Source organism: Carcharhinus amblyrhynchos, chromosome 6, assembly GCF_965287045.1.
Source record: "Carcharhinus amblyrhynchos chromosome 6, sCarAmb.v2.hapA, whole genome shotgun sequence".
NCBI lineage: Eukaryota > Metazoa > Chordata > Chondrichthyes > Carcharhiniformes > Carcharhinidae > Carcharhinus > Carcharhinus amblyrhynchos.
Window position 1 is genome coordinate 37,740,244 of NC_137329.1, and position 17,997 is coordinate 37,758,240.

Sequence of the window (17,997 nt, forward strand, 5' to 3'; positions counted from 1 at the left end):
GTTGAGTTCTTTGAAAATGTGACTGAACACATTGATGAAGGAAGAGCGGTGGACATGGTTTACATGGACTTCAGCAAGGCGTTTGATAAGGCCCCCATGCAAGACTTCTTGAGAAGGTGAGAGGGCATGGTATCCAAGGGGCTTTGACCTTGTGGATCCAGAACTGGCTTGCCTGCAGAAGGCAGAGAGTGGTTGTGGATGAGTCTTTTTCTGCATGGAGGTTGGTCACCAGTGGAGTGCCCCAGGGATCTGTTCTAGGACCCTTGCTGTTTGTCATTTTCATAAATGACCTGGATGAGGAAGTGGAGAGATGGGTTAGTAAGTTCGCCGACGATACGAAGGTTGGTGGTGTTGTGGATAGCCTGGAGGGATGTCAGAAGTTGCAGCGTGACATGGATAGGATGCAAGACTGGACGGAGAAGTGGCAGATGGACTTGAATGCGGATAAATGTGTAGTGGTCCATTCTGGCAGGACCAATGGGATGAAGGAGTACAATTATCAAGGGTAGGAGTCTTAGCAGTGTAGAGGAGCAGAAGGATCTTGGGGTCTGGGTCCATAGGACTCTTAAATCAGCCTCGCAGGTGGAGGATGTGGTCAAGAAGGCGTATGGTGTACTGGCCTTCATTAATCGAGGGATTGAGTTTAGGAGTTGGGAGGTAATGCAGCAGCTTTATAAGACCCTTGTCAGACCCCACTTGGAGTACTGTGCACAGTTCTGGTCGCCTCGCTACAGGAAGGATGTGGAAGCTATTCAGAGGGTACAGAGGAGATTTACAAGGATGTTGCCTGGATTGGGAGGCATGCCTTATGAAGATAGATTGAGGGAGCTAGGGTTCTTCTCCCTGGAGAGACAAAGGTTGAGAGGCGACCTGATAGAGGTTTATAAGATGTTGAGAGGAATAGATAGGGTGGATTCTCGGAGGCTATTTCCCAGGGCTGAAATGGGCACTACGAGAGGACACAGGTTTAAGGTGCTGGGGAGCAAGTACAGAGGAGATGTTAGGGGTAAGTTTTTCACTCAGAGGGTGGTGAGTGAGTGTAATCGGCTGCTGTCGGTGGTGGTAGAAGCAAACTCACTGGGGTCTTTTAAAAGACTCCTGGATGAGTATATGGGATTGGGAGTTACAGATAGTTCTATGGCTTGGTAGGTATAGATGTGATTGGCGCAACTTGTGGGTCAAAGGGCCTGTTTGTGCTGTAGTGTTCTATGTTCTATGTACTCTGTTCAGACCCCTCCTGATTTTGAGCACCTCTATCAAACCTCCTCTTAATCTTCATTGAAGAGAATAACCACAGCTCCTCCCCCAATCTTTCCAAATAACTAAAATCCCTCATCCCTGAAACTATTCTTGTAAACTTTTTCTGCACTTCCTTTACTGTCTTCACAACATTCCTGATGGCTGGTGCCCAAAATTGGATACAATACTTGAGTTGAGGCTGAACCAGTGTTTTAAAAAGGTTCATCAGATATTCTTTGTTTTTGCACTCAATGCCTTTATGTATAAAGCCCAGGAGCCAAATTGCCTAATGAACCACTTTCTCAACCTATCTCATCACCTTCAGTGAACACTAGATCCTTCTATTAAATTGCTTATGTACCACCTTTAGAATTAAACCCTTTATTTTACATTGCCTCTCTGCATTCTTCCAAACGAAAAGTAACATTTCATACTTCTCCACATTAAATTTCATCTGTCAATTGTCCTCCCATTTTACCAGTTTGTTTGTCCTCTTGAAGCTTATCACTCTGCTCATCACAGTTCACAATATTTCCAAGTTTGGTATCATTTGCTAATTTTGAAGCTGTACCTGCATACCCAAGTTTAGGTTATTAATCTGGATCTAGGAAAGTAAGACTAATACTAACCCACAGGGAACTCCACTGTAAACCATCCTCCAGTCTGACAAAAAAAACATAAATTGTACACTCTGTTCCCTCTCACTCAGCTAACTTTGTATCTATGCTGCCACTGCTCCATGGTCTTTGCTAACAAGCTGATTAAGTAGGAGGTCCATTTACACCACGTCATCTGCATTACTCTTTGTTGCCTCATCAAAACGCTGCAGCAAAGTTAGTTGAACAAAATTTGCCTTTAAAACAACTGCTGGCTTTCCTTAATTAATCCATATTTCACTGACTGGCTGTTAATGTTGTGCTGGATTATAATTTTTTTGATTTGATTTATTATTGTCACAGGTAATAGTATACAGTTGTTTCTTGCAAGCTATCCAGACAAAGCATGTCATTCATAGAGAAGGTGCAGAATGTACCTTCTAGGGTGTAGAGAAAGATCAACTTAATATAAGATCGGACCATTCAGAAGTCTGATGGTAGCAAGGCAGAAACTGTTCTTGAATCTAAACATTTCCCCATCACTGACATTAAAGTGACTGGTACGTAGTTGTTCACCATATCCTTACACAAAGGGGTAACAATTGCAGTTCCTTCCAAAGAATGGAAATTGCTTCAGCCCAAATTTCCTTAAATAGCCAAATTTTCATTAATGGCATTTCTGAGTTGCCATTTATTAAGGTTAAATACTTTCCATTGACTTAGTTTGCCTCACAATCAACTTTCTTACCTGGCTTTTATTGAATTTCTCTTTGGCAATTTTTTTGACAGTTTCCTTACTTTAGTTTATTAAATGGAGCAAAATGGCAATCTGCAATGCCAACCCTTCTCTCTGCAGTTGGGGTGTGGAAAAGAAACTAGCAGTACAGAAACTTGGATGCAACTTGTGGCCAGTTTCTGGCAAAATAGCTTCCACATCCTCTGCGGGTTGGCCAAGTAGGTTTAGTTTAATAAATAAGTGTCACAAACAGGCTGAGGGAGTACAATGAGGAAGGATTTAGTGTGGCCAACGCACCTGAACAGCACATCTGGGCTGTAGGAGGAAACTGGAGCACTCGGAGGAAACCCATGCAGACACAGGGAGAACGTGCAGACTCAGCACAGACAATGACCCACACCCGGAATAGAACCCAGGTCCCTGCCACTGTGAGGCAGTGGTGCTAACCACTGTGCCACATCAGCTGATGACTGGTGTGAGAGCAAAGAAAGAGGGGCTAAGTTAAGAGTACTAATGGTGTCATTAATCTTCCACTAGCCTATATTTGCAGTGAATGAATGTCAACCCCGAATTTGAATGAATGCAGAAAGAAGTGAATTCCAGTCAATAGTACTATTGGAGAGAGCCCACAGACAGCAGAATCAATGTTTGAAGCTGCAGCACTGGTAGTCTGTGCCTACGTTTCAGATCAGTGCAGAATAGTAATGTGGATCTACAGGTAGTAAGGATAAAGAAATAGCCTTGACAAGCAGTGAGCAATTATTTTGGTGCCACTCCACCTCTTAGCTAATGAAAGACTGACAGATCATTGCTAGGATTCTGAAATGGAATAGGCCTACTTCACATTCTGTTCATTTATACAGCTTTGTACAGAGTCCAGAAAAATAACATAAAAGACAGGTTTTATGTCTTCCTGGAAGCCTATCAAGAAGATAACATGGAGCACCACTGATAATAACAAGTCCATTACAGTAAGTAATTAATTCAAGAAAGGACAAATTCATTTTAAACATTTTAAAATATACTCACGGATTTACTTTAGGCTAGATGACTGTAGGGATCTTTCATCCGTCTTACGCTTTAACAACAAGAGAAAGAAAGTGAGTTGATTTCCCAAACAGAAGTATTCATAAATATTGCATTGATCATCAATCCTAGTGACACTGGAGGGGGTCATAGAACTGCAAGTTAGTGATGCAGTTACTAAAGAGACTGCTTACCATCCAGAGGTAGTATATTGCCTAACACAGTTCCCAGAATAGGATAAAGTTGTTTTTATTTTCTGTTAAGCCCAAATTTAATTAAATTTTAAAAGCCTACACATCTAATATCTTCCAGTGTGATCATTTCAATGTGAAAACAAATCCTGAGTTTTAAGAGGCTTTAGAGTCTGTTAAATGATTTTTAAATAATTATTAATGGGGTGTGGGCACAAGTGTCAAAGGCAATTTTTTTTGTCCATCGCTAACTACCCTTGACAAGGTCATGGAGTCCGTCTGGTGTAAATACATCCACAGTGCTGTCAGGGAGGGAGTTGCCAGCAACATGAAGAATGGCAATATAATTCCAATTCAGGATAGTGTGTGGCTTGGTGGGGAACTTAGTGATGATGTTTGATGTCCTTGTCCTAGCTGGTCCTTCTAGCTGGTAGAGGCGGTTTGGAAGGTGCTGTTGGAGAAGACTTGATGGACTGTGCATCTGCTATATGGTACACACGGCTGTCAATGTGCGCTAGTGAGTTAATGCTTAAGGTGGTGGATACTTTGTCTTGGATGGTATCGAGCTTCTTGAATGATGCTGCACTCACCCAGGCAAGTAGTCCACGTATATTATTATTCATAGCCTCCAAGTGACTTGAGCCTTGAATATGGTGGACAGGCTTTGGGGAGTCAGGAGGTGAGTTACTCCCTGCAGGATTCCCAGCCTCTGGCTTGCTCTTGTAGCCACAGCATTTAAATGGCTAGGCCCGTTCAGGTTTTTGGCCAAAGGTAATCAACCCTACAGTTGATGGTGGGAATTCAGTGATGATAATGCTGCTAAATATCAAAGGGAGATGTCAGATTCTCTCTTGTTGGTGACTGGCATTGCCAGGCATTCAGTGGGAATTCAGTGATGATAATGCTGTTAAATATCAAAGGGAGATGTCAGATTCTCTCTTGTTGGTGACTGGCATTGCCAGGCATTAGATCAAGCCCATATGTTGCCAAGGTCTTACTGTATGCAGACATGGACTGCTTCATTATCTGAGGAGTCATGAATAGTACTGAACATGTTTAGTGAACATCCCCACTTCTGACCTTTTGCTAAACATGTAGTCCACATGTGTTATCACTCATAGCCTCCAAGTGAAATTGCCAATTTTGTGCTAATATAAAGTTAATTGTGCTTTGTTAGATTCAACCCATCAGCAACTGGATCTAGCCAAAGCCCTACCACTTCAACTAGGATCTCAATAAGCCACCAGATATAAGCCATTTTTTCCTTCTGATATCCTTCCTCAGACTATTTGAAGGTGTTGAAGCTGCTCTGGTTCAGTCCCACTGGACAAGCAGCCTTTGAGTGACTCCCTCAAAAAAATGAGCACTGGAATATCATTCTACATGACTTCACAGATGAGCTTGATCCTAACCTCTTCAGACATCCACACACAACAGGGATCACTTAGTAACCACTGTCCATTCCTGGAAAACCTCACTCCTCTAATACTGCTGCCTTAAGTGAGATGGACTAGATCACCATAATCCAGGCATCCATCTCACAATCTTCTGTATAAATCAGGTTCAATTTTAACCTTTGGTTTTTTTTATCTGCAAATATGCTTAACAACAATAACAGGCCTTTAGGCGGATTTATATTTTGAATTAAAGATTACTTTTCTTGAAGAATGTAATCAATTAGTTGCTTCTGATCTCTGTTCACTGATCCTTGCTGTTGGTGAGTATATGGGAATGCTGAGTGAGGGCATGATCTGGTTTGGCTCTGATTTTTCTATGCATAACAAAGGCTGACAAATTTAAAAGTTTAAGAAGTTAAAAGTGTCACAAGTAGGCTTACATTAACTCTGCAATGAAGTTACTGTGAAAATCCCCGAGTCACCACACTCCAGCACCTGTTTGGATACACTGAGGGAGAATTTAGCATGGCCAATGCTAAATCCACTCCATTACTAAGACTATCTGCTTCCACTCCCATACATAATTGCCATTCTTTGCCTCTTTCTCACCTTATCTGCTGCTGAAACTGTTGTCCATGTGTGTTGCATCCAATCTCAACAATTCCAATGATCTACGGCTGGCAGTCTATCTTTCACCCTCCATAACCTGAGCTCTTCCATGCTCCATTGCTGCCTGTATCCTAAGTTAAACAAAGTCCTCTTCTCTCATCACTCCTCTGGTCGCTGACCTATGCTGAGGCATTTGGCAAATTTGGAGCCAAATTCAAAATTCTCACTCCTCGTGATCAAATCTCTGGCCTCGTCCATCCTCATCTCTACAATTTATGCCAGTTTTTGAAAATTCTGCATTCCTCAAATTCATGCCTTTTGTGCATCCCGACTTCTATCTCTCCACCACTGTAAAATACACCCTCAGGTATCTAGATCCCAAGCTCTGGAATTCCCTGTCTAAATCTTCCCACCTCTCTACTTATCTCTCCCCTACTGTGAGATGGTCCCTAAGATCTGCCTTTCACAAGAAGGTTTTGATCACCTGTCCTACTAGCTTCTTGGGTAGCTTGGTGTCAGATTCTGTCTGATAAATCTGTGAAGCATCTTGATATGTTTCACTATGCTTAAGACACTGCCCAAATGCAGCTTGTTGTTAATGCAGTTGCCAGGCAGCATCATACCTTAAACCACAATCCTCTTGCTACCACACCTGAGGTTAATCCTTATCTGGAAACTGGAAAGTTGTGACTGACGACATTATCAACCTCGTGTAGATAGGCAAAGAATACTGCCAGCCAGCAGCCACCACTATCAATTATTTACAATGCTGTACATGTATTCACCTAGATGCTTCTTGATGGGCAGGTTGTTGCCCTGCATTTAAAATCCTCAACACTGATGAGTTCTTTACTGTTGTATGTGATGTAGGAGCTCTGGACATTACTTCCCTTCAAAAAGCAAAGTCATAAAGAACGGTTAATATGGGTTACTCTCACATGTGGATGACTCTCAACTTCCCTCTGAAATGGCCTAGTAAGCCACGGAATTTCAAGGGCAACTAGGGATGGGCAATAAATGCTGGCCAGCCAGCGATTCATTTATGTCCCATGAATGAATAAAAAAAATCTAGAGTTGAAGATGAGGAAACTCTGGGAGCGCCTCTCCTATCAGCTGTCTCAGCTGTTAATGGTACACACCCCAGGGAATAGTGAAAAAATAGAAACAATTAAGAAAACCTGACTACTTTCAGAATACTGTAGAATGATGACATACAATCCAAATCTTTAATTGTTAAGAACAGCGTGTGTTAACATTTTGTCCTGTCTATTTCAAACATACATCAGGAAGAAAAAGGCATCACTCACATAAAATTATTGGATTTATTCTGACTACACAAAATAACTACAGTATTTCAAAAATAGAATATTGTATTGTTGACATGGGCCTGCGATTATATTCTGTGGGTCACTTAACATTTGCAGGTACCGCAAAGCGCAAAAGGCATTCCACACTTGGGAATAAACTCTTTTTAATCCATGCACGATACATTTTCATTAGAAGCTGGACAGGAAAGCAAAACCATTTTACATTCCACAGATTGGATGGTTCTGAGAATATTTGATTCAACATAGGGAACAAAGAGAATCGATTCAACGTAGGTAAAAATCAGTCAGAATCAACTGGGATTCTTTATAGGCATATGAATGGCCTCTCACTGCTCATGAGCAAAGAATACTGTTCTACACTTTCTGCAGCCTCCACTGTATACTACAACCACAGTAAAGAAAATAAGTTTGTATTATGATGTGTAATTGTGTCAAAGACCCAAATATGAGCACATTAATACCGTTTAACCATTTGAGACAGAATATATAGAGAATAAAGGCTCACTTTAGAGTCAGTTTTAACTGCCATGTAGCTTTTTCTTTAAAAACAAGGAAATTGCACATCTTTAAACCCAAATTTGTGTTTCTGACTGAATTCTGTGCAATTATATAACTTGTATGGAAGAATGATTGTGGAAATTTCAAGATGAGAACCAATAGCTGATTAAATTAACAGAAAACAAAGTCTCTATTTTATGCTTCAGTTATTTACAACTGTGAGGATTATGAATGTTTTTTAAACGATTCATTTATTGAAACAATTTCCTTCAAGATAGCAGAGTAAATTACAAAAAAAAAGAGGCACCATATGATAAACTTTCTCTGTTTCATATAAGTAAGTTACATTATTTATGGTTTGAACAAAAGAAAATGGATTTGCAAGCAACCCAGCGACACAGGTTACTGACTGCCTGCCTCGAGCCAGATGGTCTCAAGCTCCCAAAGTCTGTCGCTTCAAAGCCAATTAGGAAGAGACATTTTCAGCCCTTAGTTGGTACATTATGGTGAAAATAAAAATCTACTGGTCAGATTTATCCAAATTTTCATTAGCTAACTAGAAATCAGCACTGCCACTCATTTGAGAGAATTACACTGTGTATACAAAGTTTCCCATCTATACAATTCCTAAGGGAAATGATTGCCGGGATGGGGGTGGGGTGCTGGAAAGGGAAAGGAGAGAGGCGGGAAATAGGGAGAAGAGAGGCAAAGAAGGGATAAAGTAGAAGATGCAAGCAACAAGCCAGCCTTTTTAAAAACCAATGTCAAATAGAAACTAATTACAATTAGACATAATTTTAACATCTAGCTCCTGTATGGCCAAGGATTTATTAGTTTTGTGGCACAGATCCATCAGTATGAATGATGGATCCTAATGCTACATATATATTGGTCACGCTTCTCCTGAATGGCAGCAATTCTCCTGAACTGAATCTAGATGCTGCCGCCAGCGGGGAAATTGATGCATTTCTTGCTGGTAGTACTACAGAGGTGGGATTCAACGATGTAAATACTAAAAAAATGCCCCCACGTGAATTGCACCAGGCCAAACATGCCGGGCACGTGAGGCTCCTGAATTGGTGATCAGCTTTTCAGCTGACGTTCAAGAATGCTTCTGGCTTTTCCTTCTCTGAAGATAACTGAAGGAAGAATAACCCAGTCTCATATCATGCAGGAAGCATTTCATATCCAGTGTTTTATGAGGCCAACCTTTTTGGATTGTAACTGCAGGATTTACCTCTGACAGTCTCTAATGCACCAAAATCCCAAAAAAACGTTATTGAAGCTTGTAACTGAACTGTTCCCCAAATATTTAGTTCATTACATGACGAATTCGGTGTTCCACACAATGCCCATTTCAGACTTAATGAAGTGTGAACTGATTGTATCAACAATGAACTGTTTAATCTGCCCTGGAGTGTCAGAACAGCTTTAGGCAGCTAATGGGCCATTATTTCCTTGTGTAAATAAACCTTAGCTAATCCCCTCTTTCATCTGCTCTGGAACTGTCAATCAGCTGAGAATTTAGCATGGCCAAAGCACCTAACCAGCATGTCTTTTGGACTCTGGAAGGAAACCGCAGCACCCAGAGGAAACTCATACAGAACGGGGAGAACATGCAGTCTCCAAACAGACAGAGACCCAAGCTTGGAATCGAACCCGGGTCCCTGGCACTGTAAGGGCAGCAGTGTAACCACTATGCCACCATGCCAGTCACAGCAGCACATCATTATTAAACTACAAGAGGGGCGTTCATTGTCAGATTGAGAGTGGGTGAAATCCACATCAGTCTATAAAAAGGTGGGAGTTGCAGCATGTGGGAGAGAGGCAGACCACAGTAGTTTAACTTTGGGGGCTAGGGGATGGGGAAGCGCTCCTACACCTTCTGGCCCATAGACACAGCCGCTTACCAGCTGGGTCTGAAAGCTTCAAAAGCAACAATAAATCCTATCAGAAGCTATTAAATCAAAATGATGGTTGAAATCTAAGGTACACAGCCTCAGTAACATATTAAAAACTTACTGACCAACAATCGAGAGCAGATTATTTGTCCAGCCCCTCCGATCTCACCCATATCGTCCCAATTAAACTGAAAGTTGGTGCACTTAGTGGGTTGGGTCAGCTTTCCCATTCTCAGGAACATGATTTTGAGTTTAACTAGTTTCATTGTACAGTATATATAAATAAAGTAATTAGAGCACAAAGATGGCCCTATGAGACTGCTCCATTAGTCATTTAGATTTTCTTATCCCCAACTCTACCCTCCTGCACCAGCTCTAAATCCCTTGATTGCTTTAGTATCTAAAATCATTCGACCTTTGTATCAAAAACACTCACCGACTAGGCAGTACCCTGCAACACAGAATTCCAAAAGACTCACAATCCTTTGAGCAAATAGGTTTCTTCTCATCTCAGTTTTAATAGTTGGCCCCTTATTTTGAGACTGTGATTCCTAGCTCTAGACTCCTCAGCCAGGGGGAACATAGTCCTTTTCCTGGCTAGCATTTGAAGCATTTTATATGTTTTAATGAGATCACATCTTTCTTTAACACTCCAGGGCAGCATGGTGGCATAGTGATTAGCATTGTTGCAACACAGTGCCAGAGACCTTGGGTTCAATTCTGGCCTCAGTAGGCTGTCTGTATGGAGTTTGCATGTTCTCACCATGTCTGCATGGGTTTCCTCCAGGTTCTCTCTTACATCTAAATATGTGCAGGTTAGGTTGCTTGGCCATGCTAAATTGCCCTTAGTGTCAGGGGGATTAGCAGGATAAATACGCGGAGTTACAGGGAAACAACCTGGGTGGGACTGTTGTCGGTTCAGGCTTGATGGGTCAAATGGCCTCCTTCTGCACTGTAGGAATTCTATGATTTCCCAAATTTGGTTCCGTGGAACGTTGTAATCCCGTAGGACTCATCCAGGGGCTCTGTGGCAGATCCAGCTGTTATGAATTTGAAAAAAGCGGTCCTTTCAGCTTGTCCAATTGGTTTTTGCACTATGTTGATTCCTGATAGGAGCACTAGTCAGCCTATCAGCAGCCAATGCATTAAGGAACCAGCTCATCATTAGACTAGCAGGGAATAATGACAAAGCCAGTATTGAAAGTCCTAGGCAAGTCAGAGAACAAAGGCGAGTGGACAGGGAAGCTGGCAGAAGATCGAGATAGGCCATAGCCACAGGAAAGCAAAGCTGACTCAGAGGTCAGGGAGAAACCAATTTGGAGAAGGGATGGGTGGTGGATGGGGGTGTGTGTGTGTGTGGGGGTGGAATCAGTCCAGTGATCTTTGTTGTATTCCTTCAAAGACAAGTATAAGCTTTCTTAGGTAAGGAATAAATTGTTGAAGTTTGATTTCCTAATTGCTTGCTACATGTGCATGTCAACCTTCTGTGATTAATGTACATGGACACCCTGGTCCCTCTGAATTTCAATATTTCCCAGTCATTCGCCACTTATAAAAGCATTTTCTATTTTCCCCACAAAACTGGACAACTTCACAATTCTCCACATATTTGATTTGCCATATTCTCACCCTGTGTAAGTCCTTCTGCAGTCTCCTGCTCAATGCTTACTCTTCCACCTATTGTGGTTATTGTATGGTCAGCAAACTTGGGACACATTACAATCAAGCCCTCAGCTAAGTCATTGACATGAATTACAATGGGTCGGGACACAAGTATTGATTCTTGCTGTAGCTGACCTTATACAATAATAATTGCTCCCTGTCACTCAAGTTAGGCCTGGGCCACTCACTCCTGACCTTACTACAGTCTTGATCCAAACAGGGACAGAAGAGCTCAGGGATGAATTGAGAGTGACTGCCCTTGATGTCAAGGAGGCATTTTTCTAAGTGTGGCATCAAGGAGCCCTAGCAAAACTGAAGTCAATGAGAATCACGGGGATATGTCTTGTGAGCTGTTAACTAGATTGTTCCAACCATACCACTATATCGTTCTCTGATTTCTACTCCCCTCCCCGTCTCGGTCCATATCGTCATATCACTCACTTTAGGTCCAATGTCAGGACTTCACAGCTGCCAGTAAAATTGTGTTATTGTATGAGTTCTTACGCTTAATTCATTATAAAGAGCCGTCTTAGTCAACACACCTACCTACCTGATCAGCAAAAACCTATCATCACAATTCAGTCCCACTGTAAAAGAGTCTGGTTAAGCAAAGCCTTTTCAGATGATCTGACAGTAACAATGGCAGAATCTGAATGGCAACCTCCAATATTAACTAAGGAACGTTATGGGGAGAATAAGGGAGCAATTCCATATGGATCTGTACCCACTAAGTGGTGAATCTTCAAGTCATTAAGGGTCAAATATAATATTTATGAGGAGGAGAAAAAAAACTGCACAGGAAACTCTGTTTAGAAAAAGCTTCATTTTCCCGTTTGCGGCCAATGGTAAAGGATTCTGATAAGTGTTTGATCATTTCTGGGAACGATTTGTTGCTTTTGTTTCTTGCATGGGGAATTTATACACGTTCTGCAATGAAATTACTATATACCCGCAAAGAATGTAAAATAGCGTTTTAAGAATATACTTGTGAACGTGTAGATTTCGATTTGAAATTCTTGTGCTTATAAATCAAGTACATCATGACAGGATGATAAATATTTCTGCTCACAATACAAGCCAGAAATTTCTGACATGATACCAATCTTAAATTATTGGTTCAGCAGTATTTGGGGATATTGATCTTAGCTCACTGTTGGCCAAAACATACACTGTGTGTAATTAGTGCTGTGACAATGCTCACAGTATCATAGCCCCAATGCAAAGTTCTAATCTTCCCGAGTGTGCATGGAATTTCAGTTTGTGGCCACAATAAAAATCTAGCCTGTGAACTATTTACTCTAGAAGATGCTGCATGAAATTATAGTCACTGTATTGTAGAAAATGTCTGTCAGATAAAATACAGCGTGACGTCTAGCAGATGAGTGCCTTCCTCTGACTTTCACAGCCTAGCACCAAGCAAAGTATTGATTAAAGGAGCATGCACAGTATTAGTGGCTGAACAAAACAACTATTATTTGCATCACTGATGTTGTTTGGGATGTAATTACGTTGGTTAATCTACAGATAGCGGGTATCCTCTGGAACATTCAATGTACATGTCTGATAAGACTATCTTCAGCAATTGTTTTCTGAAAAATGTGATGAGTGAATGTTGTTTTCTGAAAAATGTGATGAGTGAATGTTGGTCAATCCAGGAATTTGAGTTGCACCATTTTGAAGTTCCAAAACACACAGTGTCACAGTAAACTCCTCGAAACAGTGTTGTCATAAGGGACATTGGGTAATTGCCTGTTCTGCAATTAGACTGTGGCAGAATAGATCAGACAGCTAGCCAACGTGCACTGTGTATGTGCTACTCAGACAGTAACACTGATAGCACGGTAGCATTTCTCCAGCGCAGCCTCTCAGTCAAGGAAGGTGTTGGGCACAAAGATGAAAGAAGTGGAGAAAATACCTGAATAGCATAAAAGCCAGAGTCAGGTTTGTGCTGGTTATTCAAAGCTGAAAGCCCACACTCTGTTGATAATTAAGATAATGGTAAAAGATCAGTCTATGAGCCACTCTCAAATATCTACCAGCTATAACTTTCTGTGAAGTATTTCAGCAAGGGAAAGATGCTGTTAGGGTGATCATCAAAATAAATCTCCTTTTGTTTTGTGACAGAACATTTTGCTTTTACTGTATTTTTTGAATAATGTTCAATTTATTAATGGTCACCTTTGAACCAAATACATTGTAATCTTCCAAACAGATTTGAGTTAAAGTTTTGTAGAGCTGAGACAGAACTTAAATATGGCAATTATATTGAAAAAGCTTTCACCAAACTCATGTTAATATGGGATTGTTTCACTGATAAGTCCTGGAATTTGTTGCCTGTGAGGATGTTGGAAGTGAAAACAATCAATAATTTAAAAAGAAAATTGGATGGACACTGGAAGGACATAATCTTGCAGGGACTGAACTGGGAAGTGGGGTTGACTAGGTTGCATTGTGGCAGTCCACAAGGATTTGGATGGGCCAAATGGCCTCCTCCTGTGCTGTAAATGACACTTAGTTAAAACAATTAAATTAAAAGGATTACTTGTCTCTTTCCCTGCCCTGATGTCCATAATACCTTTTAACGCAGAGTTTCTGTAGAAGTATTATTCAAGATCCTTCTTTCCTAGCTTCCCAAATTTTCTTCACATTTTGACAGAGATCTCATCTTCCCCAGTTTCTCGTCTCCTGAAAATCTTACCCTTGTTGAAATATATAACCACAGTATTGTAGTTCTCCAGTAACTTCTCCAAGTGGCTACTCTTCATGAATGAGCTTGGAAATATAATCAGCATCACATCTGAGCTTCAAACTATTCTCACTTCATATCTACATATATGTTCAGTGTCTAACGGCACTTGTTGTATTCCTAACATGGGTGGGATCCTTGCCGGGGCACAAGGCACCAATTCTTGTGTTTCAACTGCCAGCTCCAGTTTGGTCAGCTGACTCACCACAAGCCAGGAATCTAACATATGACTTTTTTGTTTGTAGGACAGATCAGTGGTTATATTCTTTACTTCAAAAGGGAATGCTCATCTTTGGAGATAGAATCATAGAAATCCTAAATGTAGAAGGAGGGCATTAGACCCATAGAGCCCACACAGACAACAATTCTGCCCTGTAACCTCATGTATATACTGTGCTAATCCTCCTGACACTAAGGGGCAATTTAGCATGGCCAATCTACCTAACCCGCGTATCTTTGAATTGTGGGAGGAAACTAAAGTACACAGGGAGAACATGAAAACTGCACACAGTCACCTAAGGCTGAAATTGAACCCGGGTTCCTGGCGCTGTGAGGCAGTTGTCCACTGTCCGCCATGTCACCCATAATTATTAGTTCAATTAATTACTACGCCAAGTTTAAATGCCAAGTCCTGAGTATGGTAGGTGTCAGCAGAGTGCAGAAAGCAGAATTTAGAACCGTAAACTGGTTCTAAATAGAATGACTATGACCGATGTGTAACATGACATAAATCTTGTCTCTGGGGTTCTAATTAACCAGCCGGTACTGTGAAAATGGCCAAGCAGTCTAACCATGCAATTTTATCTCAATGAACTTTAGCTCAATATTTTTAAAATTCATTTGCTTTTTTTCTGTGAAAAGAAATGAAGTGATTAGGGCTTATCTGCAAATTCTCTAAATTGCTGCTGGATTATGAAGGATTTGCCTCAGCAACTCCATATGGCTTATGTAGCCGACATGAAACTTTCCAGCTGGCAATTCAAGATCACATGCTGTTGTTAAAGAAAAAGAATGGAAAGCATCACTGAGATAAAAGCTTCTTACCAAACCTTGATACCTAAGTCTTTAATAATTTTATCAAGTTGTAATATGGAAACTATACACAAAAACCCAGAAATTAGCACTGGCAGTGATAGCAGACCAGCATGTTTCTATTGTCATTGACTTCAGGAAGCGTAAAGGAGAACATGTCCCTGTCTACATCAACAGGGACGAAATAGAAAGGGTCGAAAGCTTCAAGCTTTTAGGTCTCCAGATCACCAATAACTTTTCCTGGTCCCCCATGCCAACACTATAGTTAAGAAAGCCCACCAACGCCTCTACTTCCTCAGAAGACTAAGGAAATTTGGCATGTCAGCTATGACTCTCACCAAACTTTTACAGATGCATCATAGAAAGCATTCTTTCTGGTTGTATTACAGCTTGGTATAGTTCTTGCTCTGCCCAAGACCACAAGGGACTACAAAAGGTGGTGAATGTAGCCCAATCCATCACACAAACCAGCCTCCCATCCACTGACTCTGTCTACACTTCCCGCTGCCTCGGCAAAGCAGCCAGCATAATTAAGGATCCCACAAACTCCATATATTCTCTCTTCCATCTTCTTCCGTCAGGAAAAAGATACAAAAGTCTGAGGTCACATACCAACCAACTCAAGAACAGCTTCTTTCTTGCTGCTGTCAGACTTTTGAACGGACTTACCTTGCATTAAGTTGATCTTTCTCCACACCCTAGCTATGACTGTAACACTACATTCTGCACTCTCTCGTTTCCTTCTCAATGAGTGGTACGCTTTGTCTGTATAGCGTGCAAGAAACAATATTTTCACTGTGTGTTAATTCATGTGACAATAATAAATCAAATCAAATTCAATTTGTCTTTGAACACAGGAATAAATCAGTCAAGTTAAACAGGTTACCACCTTTGGTAAAATAGTAGATGGAGAAATTTCATATGCATATATCAGACAGTAATCACTAATCTCACCAACAGTAATTTTGAGGCTAGCGTTTTCAAGTACAGTTGTAGAGTTTGAAAGATCATCTTGTTTTGAGATGAGAACTTCTCATTTAGTTTACCTTGCAAAAAGTTGCATTTAAAAACCTATTCTCCATTAAATATCAAATTAAACACTTAAATAGTTCAATTGCACACAGACACTGACAAAGGGATCTTTAAAAATGATATTTACAAAAGGCTTTTCATGTTTAATGATAGCACTGGATAGCTTTTTGCCAGCGATGCAGTGTAGTGGTTCCAATTTCAAACAACTTGATCTACAATACAAACATAGTCATCTGGCTGCTGTCCAACCACATGAAGGCAACAAATCCAGGGATATGTGGGTTAAAAAGTTTCTGACAGTGTAATGTCTTTAGTTATTTAACTTGTATAGGGATTGTAACATGGGGCTGAATCTTCTGATGAGTGGCAACCACCATTGGATTGCCACTCCACTCCTATTAACTTATCCTGTCACGGAGTTCCACATTTCTTGGTCGGACTTCTGAAGCAGGCCTCCTGAGAAATTGGGGAGCATTTCTTGCTCCTGGAGTCCTTCTCTCATAGAGCAGGAGTATTGGGGGTAGCCAAGAAATGCCCCTTTTTGAAAACACTAGCTGTCATATTCAATGTTTACATGCCCAAAACCACATTGACAAGCTAGTCAGCTAAGTGGGTGAGTGGGTAGGATTGGCCGCTGTGGGGGGAGGTACAGTGTTTATACAGATTATGGAGGACAGTCAGGTGGCCAGGCTGGGTGGTCAAGGAGGGGTCTGGGGAGGTGATTGACTTGTCAGGGATTGGAGAGTGGTCAGGGTTATTCAGTGGTCAGAAAAGTGATTGGTGGTTGCAGGGCTAGTTAGAGGGTCCAGTAGGGATTCTGCGGGGTAGTTGGAGTATCAGTACTATAATTACCCAAAAGCTAGAACTGGAATTAATCCTTTTAACTTTTCCTGCATAGCTATTCTGCTAAGAGGGTCAGGACCATCTGAAATCTCCAATTTTAGCTCAGAATTTCGGTGGGTTCCAGAGACAGGGTAGCTACCCATTGCAGGGAGGATGAGCAAACTGACTACAGCACTGCAATACACAGGGTTAGGGATAGAGTTAGTAATAGATTGTTGTTCAGGGAATAGGAATGCAGTAGCAGTGATGGTAGTAGCAGTATTGTTCAGGGAATAGACATTGTTCTCAGCAGCCGAGGGTTTAAGTCTCCAAAGCTGTGTTGCCTGAGAGGAACTTGGAGTGGGAATGAGAGGACCCAATTGTGGTCCACAATGTAGGTAGCACTGAAAAACAGGTTTTGCTAATGGAATATGAGTAGCTTGGAATTAAATTAAAAAGCAGAACCACAAAGCTAATGATCTCTGGATTACTACTTGCAAACAGGCAAAGGGTAAACAAGATCAGTGAATTGAGTGCATATCTCACAGATTGAGGTGGGAGAAATTAGTTTTGATTCATGGAGTGCAGGTACCAGTACTGGAGAAAGATGGAGTTTACTGATGGAAAGGCTTTACTTGAACCAAGCTGAGACCAATGGCTGGCCTATAACTATGTTAGAGAAATTGTTAAACAAAATTAGGGCTTGGAGGATTGGGGGAGGGGTTCACATGAGAGTGGATTTAGAAAACTTAATGCAAAAAGGATAAAGTAGGGTAGCAATATGGTTAATGATGACCGGAGTGTGACAGGAAAGGACAGAACATACAATCTTAAGAATGCACCAACCAATAGGGTCGGAGTAGGAAGAAATGACAAAAAGACAGAATTAAAGATTTGCTACCTGAATGCATATAACACTTGCAACAAGTTGGATGAATTGATGGCACAAATAGAAATAAATAGTTATGATTTAATACAGAGACACAGTTGAAAATTGACAAAGGTTGGAAATAGATATTCAAGGGTATTTAACGTTTTGGAAAGATAGGAAGAAAACAGGAGATGGAGTAGCTCTGTTAATGAAGAATGAGATCTGTCCAGAATGAGAAATTATCTTGCAAGATCAAGATGTAGAGTTAGTTTGGTTCGTTGGAAATAAGAAATAGCAAAGGAAAGAAGTAA

General features: G+C 41.0%; 1 protein-coding gene across 3 annotated transcripts in view; it reads right to left on the minus strand.

Moving 5' to 3' along the window:
• LOC145343832 (uncharacterized) overlaps positions 1–17,997 on the minus strand; it is a 59,087-nt gene that overhangs the window by 25,542 nt on the left and 15,548 nt on the right. For 2 of the 3 annotated variants that reach the window (XM_080190228.1, XM_080190230.1), the window contains one exon: positions 3,601–3,649. The exons of the other annotated variant lie outside the window; for it this stretch is intronic. The gene's annotated coding sequence lies outside the window, so the exon portion shown is untranslated. The remainder of the gene's footprint in view (positions 1–3,600; positions 3,650–17,997) is intronic. 3 annotated transcript variants of the gene reach the window in all.